Source organism: Cuculus canorus, chromosome 8 (assembly GCF_017976375.1).
Source record: "Cuculus canorus isolate bCucCan1 chromosome 8, bCucCan1.pri, whole genome shotgun sequence".
Taxonomy (NCBI): domain Eukaryota; kingdom Metazoa; phylum Chordata; class Aves; order Cuculiformes; family Cuculidae; genus Cuculus; species Cuculus canorus.
In genome coordinates, this window is record NC_071408.1 from 25468254 (window position 1) to 25483085 (window position 14832).

The window sequence follows — 14832 nt, forward strand, 5'->3', positions numbered from 1 at the left end:
GAGGGGGGAGGGAAAAGCTATTGGTGTTAATGGAAGACTCAGACATGAAAACAAAAGTGTATACCAGGTTTGGAGCCTGCTGCCAGCAACAGGCTCTGCTTGAAAGGAAAGGACCTATCTCAGCATGCAGTCAAGAGGAATAATAAAACTCTAGTCATTCAGAGGGAGGGAAGAGGAGAAAAACACTCATAAATATGCTGGCTTGTGTTTCTCTTGAATTTTCTGTCACAGAAGCAAATGATACCATATCTGGGAAAAAAAAGTTGCATGGATGGAAAGGATCTTTGGGGAGAAAGAGAGAAGGAAGGGAGCAGACACACACTTCTCTGTGTGCTTTTCTCACCTTCCCCTTTCTCTGAACCTGAATGTACAAATGAAAAAGTTGGAAAAAATTCATACTTAGGTCCAACCTAAAATCAGTGGTGGGCTTTGAGTCCACCCTAAAGCCAGAGTGGAGCTTTCCATTGCTGTCTGGTGAGTTCAGGGAGCTGACCTTGCCATTCTGTGATCTCCTAGGGCTCCAACTCTGCAAGAAGCTTGATTTCTCCCAAAGGCCCCCGTAAAATGATTTTCAGCACATTTTTCCAAACTCCAAATTAAAAAGTAAAACTAAGGGACTAATGAAAGCATGCTCATAAATGTCACTTTTCAGGAAAGGCTAGTGCTCGCTATGGTTTTCAAAATAAAATTCCAGTTCCTTCAAGTGCTTCTGAAGCACTGACTTAGACTTCATAACCCAGAGAGGTGTCAGCCCCATCTTAATAAGGTGGGAAAATGAGGAGGACGGTGGATTTTATTACATGCCTGAAATCACAAGGGACATCTATGGGAGCAGGATTTGAAAGGCAGCCCTTCCTCTGTGGTGCACTGTTCTCAGAGGCATGGCTCATTTATTTCAATTAATAGAGTTTTATAAGGGCTCCCATGCCTCCTTTTTCTGGCACAAATTACTACTATGACAGTGAATTAAAAGCACCAAAGGGCATCATTATCATTTAGTGCTTGAAGAAGCTGTTTGCATAAAAGCAGAGTATGTGAAATTTGCCCAAAAGAGTAAACTTAGGAACGACCTAGAGGATTAGAACAAAGAATAAATGTCTTAAAAATCTTTTCCTAGATAAGGCCAACCTGACAGTTCAGCTCTGGAGTGGTCTTTCTGTGTAATACCACTCAAGTGGTTCAACCAGGGACTGAATCTTGTCACAACATTCACTGAGGCACTGCAGGATTGTGGGTTTCTCCAATCACAAGAAACGAAATCCTTTAAAAACTGTAAAGTTAATGCATGTAGTCCACTGCCTCCTGATTTTCTTTCTTTAAAAGCATGCAAGGTGGGATTAAGTTCATGTACCATGCACTGTCTGAAAGCTGTCACCCAAGCTTACTTCTTTCAGTGGTGCCACCCAGACTGACTCTTCTCTTAGAGAAATATTTTGAGCGTATGTGACTTGTTGTCAGCTATTTTACAGATGCTATTGTGCTTGGTTCCAGACAGCCTCTGCCCTAAGAATGCAGTCATATGTGTAGCGTTTGCAAAAGCATTTCACTTTGTCTCTTGTGAAGGGTGATGAACTTCAAAAATCATTTAAAAATAAAGACCACCAAAACTCAGAGATTCCTGGCTCATATTCAGTGTTTGTGCAGCTCCACTGTTTGCTGTGACCATGCAAACAGCTGTGGCATCACGTGGTGGCAGAACTTGCCAGACTAGGAATCACACAACATGCAAAATGAGCTATAAACTCCACATAATACACTTCCATTGCAGGATCTGACCAGAGTTTGACCGTGTGAAAACTTACCATTCCCTAAGTTTAGAGTCCACCATCATCACCCATGTAACATATTTTAGTCAGAATTGCAGGACTGAGTGATGCTGAGACATTCAGTCAATGCCCCTTACCTTGGCTGACAATTTTATTAAAAAGATATACATATCAGGTAAAGTCAAAATGGTCCATTCAGACATAGAAACGTGGTTTTGAACTTTGGCTTGGATTGACTTCTTGTTACAAAGAGCTTTTATAGTATGAGCTCAGAATGAAGAAAAAGCAACGTGGTTTGGCTTTGTACAAAATAAATAGCCTTATGTGAAACAATCCAATTTTCAATTTTTTTTAAGAAAATTTTAAAGTTCCACAATAAGAATACATCTGTCATTGACAAACAGCAGTACAAATGTCAGTGAATGGAAAAACGAAAATTCTACTCTAGATGAAAATGTTGTTTACACTGTTGGTATTACAGTTCCACTGTTGAATTGCACCTCCTCTCTCTCCTAGCAACGTCATCCCCCTGTTCATCCCAGTTTTAAGGCTAGGAATTGAACTTTGCTTAGCTTTTGTACAGGCCTCTGTAACCAGGGCCTTTTAAGTACTTCTTCTTTCTGAGCTCATAAAGCCTGTTATTAAGAATAATTGCTAATGGATGGGCTCTATCCAAATCAAACTCCTTGTAATCCTTCTACACTTCAGACTGCTGAAGATCTCAACTCAATTCTGTTAGCAAATGTGGCCTTAAATGCAATCACTGTGTGGAGCATTGCTACGTGATAATTTGATGATGATTCTGCCATCAAAGTACTGGGCAGCACAAGGTAATAATCTTCGGTCAAACCATAATCACAGCACTGGAAACCATTGGTTAATCATGGAAACTTCATATTCAGTGTGGTCTTCTGTGCTGTTCCAAGATCTTATGAGAAATGGCCGTAAGCAGACTGACAGGAATGCATTTACGCTGTTATTCATAGCTTGTGGCATGCACACCGCACGCCAGAGGTCATCGGTTTGTGGTTTGTTTTGAAAAACAAGGTTCAGGAGTAAGACCCAATGTTTGAAGATGAAGAAGTCCGCAGCCCTCCGTTCTGTGTATTAAGAGAAATGAGGCACCATCTCCAGTTCGTTTGGATGAATTGTACTTCCTTTTAGTCATGATTTCTTCCACAACAGTAGTCTGAAGTCGTGCTTAGAACATCACATTGGTTGGAATTACAAAGTGCAGCTAAAGGGCTACAGGTACTGAAAAGGCTGCCTGGCTCGTGCAAAGGCAATCCGGGTACCAGCTTCTCATCAGGAAACGAAGCCTGGAGTGGCACCACTGAGTGTGGAGCTGCAATGGGGATCCACAAGCTGTAGAAGATCTCTGTAATGGTCTTGTTTTACCATGAGGCCTCTATTCATTGGGACTGAGCTTTGTAGGGAGCTGTGTGAAGGGCTCTGCATGGCCACAATGTCCTGCTGTCCTTATTAGGGTTGCCCAGCTCATGCCATGGCTAACAAAAGCAAGGGACGAGCCCTGGGTCAGCAACAGTGAGGAAATGGCAAAACACTCATCCTAAATTCCCTGAACCCACGGGTGCAGAGGTTTGAGGGTTGCACCCTTGCATTGAAGCAATGTTCTGAAATCCATGCAATTGTCAAACGGCCCAGTTCTTCTCACCTCTAAGCACTGGGAGTGAGTGCAGGTCTGATCTGTCCCGAGTGACTGCAGGTAGGCAACATCCACTTTGCTATAGCTTTCAAACATTGACATGTCATGGAGCTGAAACCCATCTACAGGCACACACCGAAGCAGTGTTTCACCCAGTCATGGTTCCTTGTGCTTCTCCACTGTGCTGGGACATACAGATGCAAAAAAAATCCAGCTCTGCACTGAAAAAGCAGCACAGCGAACTGCCTCTTGCTTGGGTGGTTGCTGAACAGCTGTCTCAGCTATGACATAACTGCTTTTAAACTTCAAAAGAAATCTATTTCTGAGTCGAAAACATACAGATTATTTCATAAAAAGTAAGGGCAAGATGTTAGAGGGCCACGTATTGGGTAGTGGACACAGTGGAATTGCAGAGTACACACAACATCCTGTCAGCTCCATCTTCTACTCAGCTTTCGCTCCTCAGGGATCCAGTTCTGCAATTTTTTCCTCAAGCAATAACCTTATCCATGCCAACAGAGTCTGCTATTTCATCTGCTAGTAGCCATGCTGGAATGTGTTTGCTTTGGGATTGCTTGTGTGCTTTGCTGGTGGGCTCAAAGGACGGATAAACACTAGTGCCCGGCTCCGTGGAATAGTTTCTATTGAGGCGAATTAACTCATTAGTAAAAGATACTTTTAAAAAGCCAATGTGGATTACATCTTTTGTGGCGTTCAACTCTGCCTGCTGCCCTGGTGAAAAATTACTGATGCCAGCTGAGACAGGCATCGTTAGAGAGTGCAAAATCATTGAGACTGGGCTTGGAGGCCTGGAAGGCTTAGAAAACACAGGGGTAGCCGGTCTTGTTCAGACAGTTTTGCCACAGCATCACACTGAACTTCTGACAACAAAGGATGGAAATATTTTGCAGCAAACCCTGATTTTTGTCTTCCTGATATATGCAAGGAAGAGCGAAGGGATTTGGATTTTATCAGAAACAAACAAACAAACATTCCTGTCTAGAGCTACATCATCAGTCTGCCAGACCACAGGTTTTTCTGTTTCATTGCAATGAGAATCCTCCCTTTTCCTTGAATGATGACCAAAAACCTCATCTTGCAAATAATATTCTGAATTAAATGGCTGTCCTTGAATTAACTCATTGATGCAGGCAGCTAGAACAGAGTGATGGAAGAGAGAAGAGAAGAGAAGAGAAGAGAAGAGAAGAGAAGAGAAGAGAAGAGAAGAGAAGAGAAGAGAAGAGAAGAGAAGAGAAGAGAAGAGAAGAGAAGAGAAAAAAGTTAAAGGAGGTGCTATGTTTAGAAACAAATGAAAAGGCTCTCAGCTGCCAAAACCACAGTCGGTGGAGGAATGGGGTGGTGGTTCCAGACTGTGGCAATGAAAAGTAATGATTGTTTAGCTGTTTTGAAGGAAGGGAGACACGCTCCAGCAACATCATTACCTAATTATTCTTAGCAATGCTGCTGTGGAGATGGAGCACTCTCAGGAGTATGTGAAACAGGATGTGCTCCTGACATGATGGACAGCAAACTTGGAAGAGAGTGGTAGAGGTGAGGACCACCAGTCCTGGGGGGCCTTCCTGCTGAGTTCAAGATTCTGGTGGTATCTCAGGCACATGAGATTAGGTGTCTGGGGATCTGCTGTTTCAGTCCTCCCCTGCTGACCAGCTCCCCAGGGAGCAATAGGTGGTCCCATCTTTCAGCTCAAAGACGCTGGGCACCATAAAGCAAACAGTGCAATCTGCTGAGTATAAATGGTTACAGCTTAAACCAAGAACCAGCGGTGCCAGTATGTATTGAATACTAAACATGCAATATTTTTGTGTTAGGAAACACGCTAGTGACTAAGAGAGCTTGAGAGAAGATATTGACATGAGACAGCTCAGCCCATATTGAAATCCTCATGCCAGCACTGACCAGCTCTTGGATTTTTAAGGGCAGACTCATGTATTAGGCATTCAGTGCTCTGCTATGAGATGAGCAAGTGAACAAAACCTCACACAAAAAACGCAGCCTTCAGAAACTGTACAATTTCAAAAACATTCTGGGAAATATTTCCACATCACTGAAAGTATTTGCTTGGAAGTCTTGCACTGGGTACATAATTGCTGTCAGGTATTGCAACTCCAAAAGAAATGTAATTAGCCCTTAGTTAAATCACCCTGCTTCTAGATAAAGAATTACACTGTTCAGCTTGTCCTATAGACTAAATATCCTCATGCAAATGCATTCTGGCATCAGAGATTGGCAAGGAAATCATGCCAAGTCCAGAGCTGAATATTGTGTGAAGAGCTATCCCAAACACACATTGTCCTTTTCAAGAATAACAGAAAATTGATGATTCTCCACACCAAAACCACAGCGTTACTCCAGCATATTTCCAGAGGACAGCCTAAGTGCTCCTCTTTAAGTACCTGTTGTTCAAAGGCAGACCAAGAGCTGCTGCTGTGCACAGGAGAAAAGAAGTGTTGCAGCAGGGGCTGCTGAGTGATTTGGATCATTAAGGCACAAAGTGAGTGGTGGGAGCTGATAGGAAGAGCAAAGCACATGGATCCACAGCCCAGGTAATAAGGATGAATTCTCAGTGGGCTGCCCCGCAGGCAGCCTCTAACCTCTGCATCTCTTGTATTTCACTTGCACTATAATAGTGCAATCCGCAGCAGCACTCAGACAGCAGATATCAGCATTGCATTCCCACGTGCTTGGGTCTAGCATCAGGGCTGGAGTAGGTCAGACCCAGACATGGTCTGTACCATGGCCTGTGACATGTTATGTATCCTTTTGGCTATCAGTGATTAGTATTCTATTAATTTTCCCTGCAAGCAGTGTACTTTTGTAAGGATGGGACGTGGTTCTTGCAATGAAACTGCTCTAGGTTACAGCATAAGCATTCCAAAATTACTCCAGGTAAATACTGCACTGATATACAGCAAAACTTTATTTATGTCGTGTGCAGTCAGATTCGTTTTCTGCCTTTTGACAGGAGTATTTCAGTCCAGAGTAAGAAGAATGAAACACACACAAGCAGCAGGAGGCCACAGCCAGAAATGCTCCCTTCATCCAGGAAAGAAAGGGCTCTTAGATTGTGAAAGGGAGCCTCCTGTTGTCTTCCAACTGGCATTTTCTGGCCAGCTGAAAGCTAAAATAACCCTTCTTTTATACTTTTGATACTGTGATCTAATGGCCAAATGGATTTTTAGTACAAAGCATAATTTCCTCCTTTGGTTTCACTCATTGCTTAATGGAAAGGCCCCTTAATGTGTTGATTGCCGTAACATTCTGCTTGCATCCCAAACAGTAGCTGCTCAGTGGAACTGAAGAACAGGTCTTATAGAGCTGCGGTTTATAATAGTAATAGTAATAATAGTGATAACGGTAATAATAACAAAACAACAGCTGAAGCTGCAGCACACTCATTATGTGCAGGCATTTTCCAAAGACCAGCGATCAAACAGCACAATTAATTTTTGCACAATTCATGGCTCACCTATCCTCACATTTTGCTGGAAGGAAGGCAGTGTCCCAGCTCCCTGGAGTTTAGCTGAAGACCGGTGGTTCTTATTGCACTATTCGGCATCATTGCTGCAGATGACCTGAGAGTGAAGTGATGCTGTAACCTTTCAAGCAACTGCCTTCTTGTTTCGCGTTAGGCATTAGAGATGCCCTGGGCCTGCATGACAGCTCCTAGCAGACTGATTTTGCCAAGAAAAGCATACACAGCTTTAGGCATGAAGAACCTTAGTGCACTGAGGCCATAGCAAGAGTGAAGAACAGCAGAGACCCTAACTGGGCCTGAGCCCTGCCCTGGGCTGATAGCCTCCAAAGGCTGAGGAGCAGCAGCAGTAGGGAATGAACATAAAGTGCAGGGAAAGCAAGGGATCTGGGCGTTCTAGGATATCTCCGTGAGAACAGAATTTGAGGACACCCCAAGTACACAACGTGTAGTGCATCAACACAGCTCCTTAGGACTGACACATGGGAGGGCAGTGGTGGGGACAGACTGGGGGCTTCCAAGGATACACATCCCACAGCGTCAACCACTTCCACACATGCTGTGCATATGCTTTGCAATTGTTCAGGGCTGTCCTCTTAATTTTCCTCAGCTGTCCCCAGAAGCATCATTGCTCTGAAGGGGCAACTGAGTGTCTGAAGTGCAACACCACTAAAGGAGAAGGATGGAGAAAAATATTTTCCTGAGAAAATTCAAGTAACATATCTGGAAGCTGGGGAGAGGGGATGCATATGGCATGTGCTTCACTATGGAAAGAAAATGGCTTTAAAATCATGAAGTTTATAGAAAGAAAATTCCTAGGACATAACTGAGTTCATATCTTCCGTTAGTGTTTCCTATAAAGAAATGTTCCTGCTTCTTTGCTCTATTAGTCATGGAATTCATGCCAGCTTTAGTATTTGGCTGCTTACTTCTTAAGACAGCTTGATGGCTCAGCTGAAATAAAATGTATGGGCGCAGCCCTCCTTCACTGACCTGACTACTGATCTATCTCCTCAGATAGATCCAGGTCCATAGTTCCCAATGAAGTGCAAGAGCGAGTAGGCACCGAAATTGTTCAGGAGGATCCAAACTTAGGAAGGAAGATAAACCAGTTCTACCTCAAAACATTGAATTTGAATGCTTTCACCCAATCTGGAGTCACCTGCCTGCAGACATTGATGGTCATACCTCAAATAGATTCCTAAAACCCAGCTGTGAGAGTGTCTTGGGAAATGTTCAGCATCCCAAAGCTCATTACAGGACTCTGAAGCCAAATCCAGTCCTGCTGCTGCAGTGGTAAGCCCTGCAGCTGCTAAGGCCATGATGCGATTTCTTCCTCTGCAGCTTAAGGGCCTGAAGCAACAAATGCACTGGGACAGATCTGTTTGTCTACCCAAAGACAGGGCTGTGCTTCAGCCTCTTGCTCCATCCAGCGCTGATGCTAAGAGCCGTGAAGTAAGATTGCTGCCTTTTTTATTTTCTTTTTTTTTTTAAATTATTAGGAAAGAAGTAAAACAATTCATTGTTCTGGGGAGTAAATATCCCTTGAGTCACACTACTGAAAAATCAAACAGCATTTGAAAAGCAAGACAATAAGGCTAGCTTGAACTCACAGAGCATTAGAATTGTTCTGGCAGGAGCACAAGTGATTTTCTGGTAGATGCAATAACAATGCTGCAATTACATAAAACAATATGTAAACTGAAAATGCAATACCACCCTGCTATTTGTACACTCCCTGTTGCACTGTCATCTTCTTATTGTTAGCTCTTTAAGTATTGTCTTTCTTAGGTTTTTAAATATTTCATTAGCATAAATTACCACCAATCTTTTTTCTTGAAGAAGAATACTTTTTCCCACCAGGACTCATACGAAGCAGTTTTTAATGTGGGGAATTCAGGCTTCAGTGGTATCTATGTGCTCTTGACGGTTTAAGTGGGAAAATCACAAGAAGCACCTAATACTAGCAGAAAAATAACACCTGAAAACCTGATGTAAGGTGGGAAGCATACAAAAATGAATCCTTCCCTGCGGGGAAGAGTTTATGGAAAATTTGTAAAGGATGATGAAGGTGAAATGCCCTACTCCCACCTATGAAGCACACAAAGATGCTGTAAGAAATGAATCTCCACCAGATCATAAAACTAGTTTTAACCTCTAAATAAAAAAAAAAAAAAACGAGTTGGCTTGTTTTGATTGATGTCTTGTGGAGAACTTAAAAAATGATACAAACTCTTTTGCCTTTAGCCCAGGATCATGGTAGCAGTGGGAGAAAGCTGTCAGCCTCCTGGCTCCTTCCCTTCAAATTTCTCTTTGCAAAACTTCTACTGCCATAGTGCCATCTAGAGCCAGTAACAGAAATGAAAGGGGGTTTATTGTTAAGAAGGACAGCTTTTAGTGTTGTTTGAGGATTTATATGGTTATATCCCAGCAATGATTGCTTACTAGTCCAACAGCCCTTAATTTTAACATGATAAAATCACAGAATCCCCAGGTTGGAAAAGACCTTTGAGACCATCAAATCCAACCATACCTGTTTAGTACTAAATCATACGCCTAAGCAAACTGTGCTCCAACGGTTTGATATCGAGACCCACTGACGCCAATGCAAAGACATCTGTTGGGTTCAGGGCTGTCAGGATTGGCTTTGTCCTGCTTCCACAGGATGAAGACCTGACCATAGTTAGCTCTTTATTATCATAAAAGTGCTAACAGAGCACTCACCACAGCAAACAGCTTTGGACACTTGTGTGTGCGACTCCAGGGACCGTGGCACCTGAACATTACACTATTGGAATTACTACAATCTTTTCCCTAAAACCCAGTCCAGACAGAGACAGAGAGCACAAACACGACCTGTTCTGGTATTTTAGCATCCTTATATCCCTGTGACAACCCAAAGAAAAGAAAGTATTTTGCAGGGTGAAAAAGGGGATTTATCAGAAGAGGAAATTATAAATTTAGTCACATTAGAGGGAAAAACTGCACACTGATGTCTAAAGCACCGGCCTAGCAAAGAAGATACACATTCAATTCCAGATTTCCAGCTGTATCCCAGACACTACAGGTCCTGGGGTATTTGTGTCTTAGTTGCCCTGTTTCCCATGCAGAAACCTGACAGACTCCTTCACTCTCTATCTCCTTTTTTCTCTTTCTCTTTGGATCTCTGTGTTGTTGCTCAGTATTTCAGCAATGGTTTGCACTGTATAAAAGTAATGAATAACATTAATAAAAAATACTGCAAGTGTCTCTCCACATAAGAATGATTTAAAGAAGATGTTTTCTTACTCTCCTAGGAGAACAGATTTATAGACGAATTTAAGCTACTAAGTCAAAGGCAAAATATGGAAACATTGTAAAGTTAAGGACAGAGAAATTACAGGAGATAAAATTGATGATCATCTTGCAAGCACTGAAACACCTCCTCTTAATCATGAGGGCAATGGCCTCAGATAGCAAAATATCTGTGTCCACTGCAGCGGGGTGTCCCAAGGAGAAAGCTGGATTAAACAGAAGGTAATAAAATACAGATCTCACTCAATGGCTGCTCAAGAACAATATGTGCATCTTTCACACATCCCTAAAAGATTTATCATTATACATAGTTATAAATTTTCTTATTGAAAGGGTTTGAATGGAAAATATCTTTTTTTGTGACTTGGAAAGAAAAGATAATAACATCATGATCAAAATCACACTGATGGGCTGGTTTTGCTGGAGATCAGGAAAAGCTTCATTGTTCTAGAACCATTATCTTGTCTAACAAATACAGATCCACAACTAAAGACTGCTCTGTATCTTTGTAGGTCAGAGTACATGGGGACGTGGTGGAAACATCTGGAGATGTGATTTTTGAGCCTGCTTTTGCCTTTGGGGCTTATATGGTCGGACCCTGCTGCAGATGGACATCTTGGCCATTCAAAGCCAGACAGCTGACGATAGGTGCGCTCAATACTGGCAAATCACTCTCCTGAAAGCCCTTGGCCAGCAGCACAGGTGCTGTGGAGTCCAGAAGCAAAACAATAAAAGGCTAAAATGAACAGTATTAAATACCTGTTTTTCAACATTTTCGTCATTTTAACTACATCTTGCAAGTCATCATTGAACAAATACACCTTTTCCAAATATCTTTCACTAAAATTTGACGGTACAAACCACCTACTAAGCAGTTGCAAAGACCATACAGAAGACTTCAAGTTATAATTTGCTCAGGGCTCTATGGGTTTAGTGTGGTTAAAAATTACTGTCTAAACAGAGAGTCTGCCTCTGAGACAAAAATGTGTCATTGACACTCGTGTGTGCATTCCCCCATTCCAAAACTCCCACTGCACGTGGTACAAAAATCAGAAATCAACCAAACAAAACTTCCCCACAAGCAGACGAGTGATCCGCAGAGAGAAATTCCTAAATGGCAACAAACCTATGGAGCATATCCTGCTGCTGAATTTACCCCAAGTCAAAGGAGAGGTGGAGCTGAGGATCTGGCCTTCAAGGAGAGTCCAGAGCCTGACCTGGAGATGGGCCAGAGGGACTGATAGCGTATGGAGAAAACATCCTGCCCTGACACAGGGAATTTTGAGTTTGAATCCTGAATATTCATCAGTCCTACGTGACCGGGGCTAAGGATAAAACAAGCAAAAGGTACCTGCCCATTAAATTCTCTGGGGCAAAAAGCGCAGGGCTGAGGATAAGAGACTTGGAGGGAGTGGAAGTGCAGGAGTCCCAGAGGGGAACTGTCACCATCCTCTGTCCTGATGTGAAACTGAGCACTGGTAATGAGACCTGTCCCACTGCATCCTGGAGAGCCAGGCAGGCTGCCAGCGACTGCCCACAGCCCTGACAGCGAGCCAAGGACCTGGAGTAATGATCGGAAGGGCTCCTCATGGCACACCTCACCTCCTCAACCCACAGCCTCCCCTAGGAACATGTCCCCCCAGCACTAGCAGGGCTCAGGTGCACAAAGAGAAGCGTTTTGGTAGGGAATTAATTCCCTCCACATATTCTTTCCAACACAATGAAATAATGCGGGCCACAAATCTGACACTTTGCCTCTCATGTTGGCGAAGTGAGAAGATAGCTGTGTTTTAACATTAGCCCCTAAGTATAATTTCCTGTAATTGTAAAGCGCTTTAGAGGCACTTGTGAACTTGGGTGGATAGCTCCTAACTAAGTTGATGAATAACCCAGAACTGATTCATCTTCTAAACAGACCGAACACTGAAGGAGAAAGGTTTTGCCTTCCATTAGCAACACTATCCAAACAACTGACCCTCTCCCCAAGAGATTAGTTCACAGCAGGTGAACTATAATCTGCTCTGATCGGCAGGCAAGGAAAGCATTCATTCCAGCTGCATTACAGAAAGAGCTTTTCTTCTCTTTTTTTTTTCGCACATTGTGAGCTCCTGACAAAGGGCTCCAGCTATCAGATCAAACAAACATTTTGCCACTTTTTTGCGGTAATGGTTCTGGTCCCGAGTTGGGATGGTAACCGGCTAAAGACTGGGTGATGAGTATTTTAACTGGTTTAGCATTTCATTCCAAGATCTGCTGCATTTTAGAACTTACAGAGACTCATTAGTTTTTATGGCACATATATTTCCCTAAAACCAGCAGCAGTGAACCTTCATTTTATCACAACCATCCATCTCTCTTTTCTCCTCTCTTTCTCTCTCTCTTTGGCCAACAATCTTATCATTTCTCTCCTTGCTAATACCATTGACTTTTCTCCACAGGTATCAATCAGACTTTTCTCTCCATTAATCTGAATAACTAGCAAAATCCAATTAGACTCAGAGTGATTGTTCTTAGCTAAGATTTCATTTGAAGATGGCGATTCTTATTTTTGGAGTGAAAAAGACCTTGTGCGTTGAGAGCTTAGCTCTTCCAGCTTGGGAGGGGGGCTCTCCCACTATACCTACAGGTCTGATAAAAGGTACCACCCCTGCCTATGCATATGGCTTTGCTCTCCAATCCTTTTAACTACAGCAGGGGGGCTGTTTACCAGGGATGGTGCCAACTGCAGGCCCCAGGATCTTCTGCACAGCTTGTGGTTCAGAGTGGGCCACTGTTTAGCAGGCTGGAGTCGTCTATGGCTTAAAGAGACATCTCGTGGCCACATCATATACTGCAAAGGAGTTGGGTGTGTGGGTGGAACATCCTGGGAGCATGGAGTGCCAGTTTGATCCTGACTTATTCTCTTTGAGAGCGGATGTGGAAGGTGAGCAGTGAGAGCACATTGGCAATAAGGAGCCTCAGCTATTGGTTTAATATGGGTAAGGTCAGGAACAGGACTGGGGTTTTCAAATGAACTGGGAAAAGATTCTCTTGAAAGGAGGAAGCAGAGGGGTTGCCCGGACAGAAGGATGATCTAACTCATCTCCAGTAAGTGGTGAGGCTCTGGTTAGTGTGTGGCTTGTGACAGTTGTGCAATGCACTTTGCTCCATACAAGAATGATGGTGGCCGGTCAGGGCTGCGTCCTGTGCCTGGGAGACACAGCACAGATCTGAGATGCTGCCATGCATTACCTCTGCTTCTTCATGCTGCCAGTCCTGGGGATCTCCTGTCAACTAGTAACCCTCTGCTGTCTTTCACCCACATAGCCCTCAGCAGTCACCCAGAAATGGTGAAATATTGCAGGTCTGTCATAGCCCTGTGCTGGGAGCAGGACCCATTGCCCTCACCCAGCCACTGAAAGAGCTCGAAATAAGTCTCATTTATGCCCAATCCCTGACCTTCCCCTTTTGCTTTCTTTCAATTCAAAATGTATGGCCAGCCTCTGGCAAGCAACCTTCCTCTGCCCAGACCTGTGACACTGAGACCCAGCACTCTTAAACCCAGCACTGAGGTGAGGGGATTTGTGTGTTTGAAATAGTCCTAACCCCTTTCAATCAATATGCCATATAGGAAAGCTTCCACTGATGCTAGGACATTCTTGAACATCAGATTGGGGCATGATTTTAAGAGTGTAAAAATCACCTGAGACAGGAGTAGGGGGCTGGACAACAGGAGAACCTTGTGCACCTCCCTAGTTCTGCAGCCACCAGTGAGGCAGATCTGCTTCCTGTGTCTTTGCCAGTTTGCCTGTACATACTTCAGGTAAACAACCATCTCTTGGACCCTAGAGGCTATCGCCTCCCGTGACTAACAGGATACAAATACAGAGGAGTTGATATGCCAGTGTACAACTCTAAGGGAAACACTCCCGATACAAGGTGATGCACTGACACTGATCCCCATCTACCCCAATAACATGTTGATCGGTCTTGGCTTGCTATGGATTATCCTCTCCTGCTCCTTTGCCTGCCTGGACCTACATGCTGAAGTCCCCCATCCCTGAGCAGGGAAGGATGGGAAGGCTGAGCTCTGGTTTCACCTCCTATATTCCTTGCTCAGTCACCACCCTCATCTGAGCATGAGGAAAACATGTCCATCCCTCAGGGTCTGAAGACTTGGCCTACCACCCCAGAGCCTCTATGCACTGCTGCATGAGTGATGCCCCGGGTTTTGAGAGATACATAGCTCAGCCTCACAGCTCGCTAGGAAACGGGTTTACATTCATCTTTGTTGGCTCCTGCTAAATGCTTCCACCATGATTAACACCAGAGGTGATTCCGATAGCAGGATTCATTGTCAAAATATCTTATAAAACAATTCCATAAAAGGTGTAAATCTTGTGTTGATCTTACATTTTACAAGCGGCCTTAAAGCCATATATCCCAGCAACTTACAAGGTTGTTGCAGGTGTGGGATCAGCCTTAGAAATATAGCTACTACTTAAACTGTGTATTTTACGAGCTGGGGGAAACATCCGTTTGAACTGTAAAAGGAGCCTTCTAGCCTGTTTGCTTCTTTGTGCAAGACTAAGCCATTGCCCATCAGACTTCAGTACCTCCTGAGTCACAGCCAA

General features: G+C 43.5%; 1 long non-coding RNA gene across 1 annotated transcript in view; it reads right to left on the reverse strand.

Annotated features, from left to right (window-relative positions):
- Positions 1 to 14832, reverse strand: part of LOC128852867 (uncharacterized) — a 117513-nt gene that overhangs the window by 290 nt on the left and 102391 nt on the right. The window lies entirely within an intron of this gene.